This window comes from Tupaia chinensis, unplaced genomic scaffold (genome assembly GCF_000334495.1).
Source record: "Tupaia chinensis unplaced genomic scaffold, TupChi_1.0 Scaffold000478_3, whole genome shotgun sequence".
Classification (NCBI taxonomy): Eukaryota; Metazoa; Chordata; class Mammalia; order Scandentia; family Tupaiidae; genus Tupaia; species Tupaia belangeri.
In genome coordinates, this window is record NW_006159990.1 from 412,416 (window position 1) to 415,921 (window position 3,506).

Below are 3,506 nucleotides of genomic sequence, written 5' to 3' on the forward strand. Positions count from 1 at the left end.
TGTGTGTGTGTGTGTGTGTGTGTGTGTGTGTGTGTGTGTGTGTGTGTTTTACAAGCATCCAGAGTTATACTTAAGCACTTTAAATTTTGTGAATAGTTATGCTGAACTCAAAACCCTATTTTTCAGCCACTGAAGCCCTGGTATAAACCTGCCCATGTTGGGCCAAAGATGAGATTTCTATTTAATTAGCCAGTGAAGCCAAAAGAATGAGCATTTGGTATGTTTTGTTTTTGTTTTTGTTTTTGTTTTTTTTTGGGGGGGGGGTTGCATTAGGGTGTGTGCACTCACCAGAGAGGGAGAAATAGAGACAGTGAGAAAGAAAGAGAGAAATCACCCTTCCAGGGGGCAATTTCTCAGGACACTCCACAATCCTTTCTCCTCCATTCCTCTCCTAGGATCTTGGGTTCACACACACACACATAAGATCCCAGCATGAGTTTTAAGCCACCGGGTTCAGGACTCAAACTGCGGCTGGCCATGTGAGAATCCAGCAACGTAACTGCTATACCGTCTGCTGGCCTCCTGATGTCTTCTTATGATTTTCACAAAGATTCTCGAAGATACAGAACTAATTATCTTCATTTTGTAAGACTGGAAGCTGGAAATTCTCACCAAAGACAAGTGCTTTCCTCTATGCCTATAAAAGTCAAAATTATTATCTGGAGAAAACTGGAATTTCTCCCACTTAACTCTGCTCCTAAATATGATGTCCTATAGCCAAACGACCTTCTTTATCACAGGGACCAAGCACAGTGTCTGCTCATTCCTTAGTAAAGATGTCTGATTCCCTTCCAGCACATGGAACAATCCCTACTTGCTCATTCTATTCCCAAGTGCAACTCCATATTGCCATGAGTAAAGTGTGGTATCCCTCTCTCCTGAAATGAATAAACTGTTATGCACCTGTCCATTGTCAGGTGTCATGTGTTTGGCTATTCTTATACCTCTAGAGTAGTAGTCCCTTCCTCACCAATGGGGTAAAAAGGAAAGGATCAAAATATCCAGTGATGCTCATGACTGAATTGTGTGTCACTGAGGTGAAGGGAATCTCTACAATGATATCAACCATAAGAATAACATTGATTGGGACCAGCAGACGGCAAAATGGTTACATCACTGGACCCCCATGTAGTCAGCCATGTTTTGATCCAGGACCCGGCAGCTTAAATCTCACATTGATCACGTGTGCGTGTGTACCCAAAATCCTGAGAAGAGAAAGGAGGAGAAGAGATTGCAGTGTGGCCATCCCCCTGGGCAGTTGAATTCTCACTTTCTGTCTCTTTGTCTCTGGCTCTCTAGTGAGTGCATGGGCCCTATAACAAAAATCAATATTAAAAAAAAAAAGAACAGGAACCAGCAGTTAGCATAATGACTATGTCACTGGACTCCCACATAGTCGACCGCAGTTTGAGTCCCAGAACCGGTGGCTTAAATTCACGCCAGGCACATGTGCATGTGTGTCCAAGATCCCGAGAGGAGAATGGAGAGAAGGGATTGCGGCGTGACCATCCCCCCTGGGGGGTGATTTCTCGCTTTCCCTCTGTCTCTCTCTGTCTGTCTAGCGAAAGCACACGCCCTATAGCAAAAACCTCTCCAAAAGAAAAAGAAAAAAAAAAGAATAGCATTGATTAATCACTCATGATATTACACCAAGTACTATACTTTATATACATTAGCTGTAAGGGTTATAATAGATTGTGGTCACATTATAGAATAGAAGAAATTCAGTCTCCTCAAAAGCTAATTGGAGGGGAACCAGCAGTTAGCGTAATGGCTATGTCGCTGGACTCCCACATAGTCGACCGCGGTTCGTGTCCCGGACCCGGTGGCTTAAAACTCACGCCGGGCGCATGTGCGTGCGTGCCCAAGATCCCGAGAGGAGAATGGAGGAGAAGGGATTGCGGCGTGACCATCCCCCCTGGGGGGTGATTTCTCGCTTTCTGTCTCTATGTCTCTCTCTGTCTGTCTGGCAAGCGCACGCGCCCTACAGTGAAAATCTCTCAAAAAAAAAAAAAAAAAAAAAAAGCTAATTGATGTCACAAAGTCATTTATAAGGGATACATCCAAGTGTTTCAGATTATTTTTTATGTTACCAATGACAGAACAATGAGCCACAGGTAGCATGGTGGTTAAGGCATTGGATCTCACATGGCTCACTCTTTGATTTGAGTCCCAGACCCAGTAGCCTGAAAAAACAAGCCAGGTGTATGCGTGTATGTGCATGTGTGCCCAAAATCCCAAGAGGAGAAGGAATTGCGGCAAGGCCAACCCCCCTGGGGGGAATAATGAATGACAGGACAAAACTCAAATCACAATGGGAATTTATTGGCTCCTTTATCTACAAAATACTTAGGAGGGCTAGACTTAGGCACTTTCTGATTTGAAGATTAAGTGGCATTTTTTTCTTCTAAGAGTTGACATCATCTCAGACTGCTTCCCTTGTGGGCAGCAAAATAGCTACATCAGTCTCCAGCTAATCCAGAGAAAGAGTACTTGCCCCATCTGGAAGCTGTACCTCTTTGGCATCCCACTTTCTCTCAGCACAAGTTGATAACCAGAAGATGGACTTAAGAGATAAGCAATCCAGGGAACCAGCAGTTAGCGTAATGGCTATGTTGCTGGACTCCCACGTGGTCGACCGTGGTTCGCGTCCCGGACCCGGTGGCTTGGAACTCACGCCGGGCATGTGTGCGTGCATGCCCAAGATACCAAGAGGAGAATGGAGGAGAATGGATTGCGGCGTGACCATGCCCCCTGGGGGGGTGATTTCTCACTTTCTGTCTCTATGTCTGTCTGGCGAGCTTACGCGCCCTATAGCGAAAACCTCTCAAAAAATAAAAAGAGTTAAGCAATCCAAAGATTCTTTACCCCAGCTACTGTTCAATCCATGAGTAAAAACAAGAACCAGAGACCTGAAAACATGAGATTCTAGAGACAAAAAATAAAGCTTCTTCACAATACATATCTATTGCCCTTTTCCCTGGCATTCAGTTTCTTATTCACATCTTGTCTTCTGCCTCAAAGAAGTATGACATTCTAGGATAAGACAGGAATGTTCTATGAATCTGCCCAGCTGACAGGGTTGCATCCTAACAACAGTGGTAACAATTTGTCCATGCAGGACCACTCTGGCTTTTCCCAGGCTCCATTCTTAACCTTCGGCTTTGATACCACCTCCTTGTACCACTAGCTCCAACCTTGACTGGGGACTGAACATTTAACTTTTTCAATAGCAATAATCGTGCCTTGGATAAACCTCATTGGCTACAATACTGCCACTGTGCAAAGCTGAACATTTAACTTTTTCACATTTGCCAGCTCTAGAGGATGAATCTTTCAGTCCCAAGGATCATAGGCCAAGTAGAAAATGCTTTCCTTTAAAAAGCCATGTTTTCTTCCTCTCTGCTGCCAGAAAAGCCAATTTTAGCCTTAGCTTAACTCTAATCTATAGACATCACTAAGGGCTTAAAAGTGTAATAAACATATTCTACCATCCTGAATTGTTT

General features: G+C 44.0%; 1 pseudogene; it reads right to left on the reverse strand.

The window, feature by feature from the left end:
• Positions 1–3,204: 3,204 nt before the first annotated feature.
• Positions 3,205–3,290, reverse strand: LOC114009187 (uncharacterized; annotated as a pseudogene).
• Between the last annotated feature and the right edge of the window lie 216 nt (positions 3,291–3,506).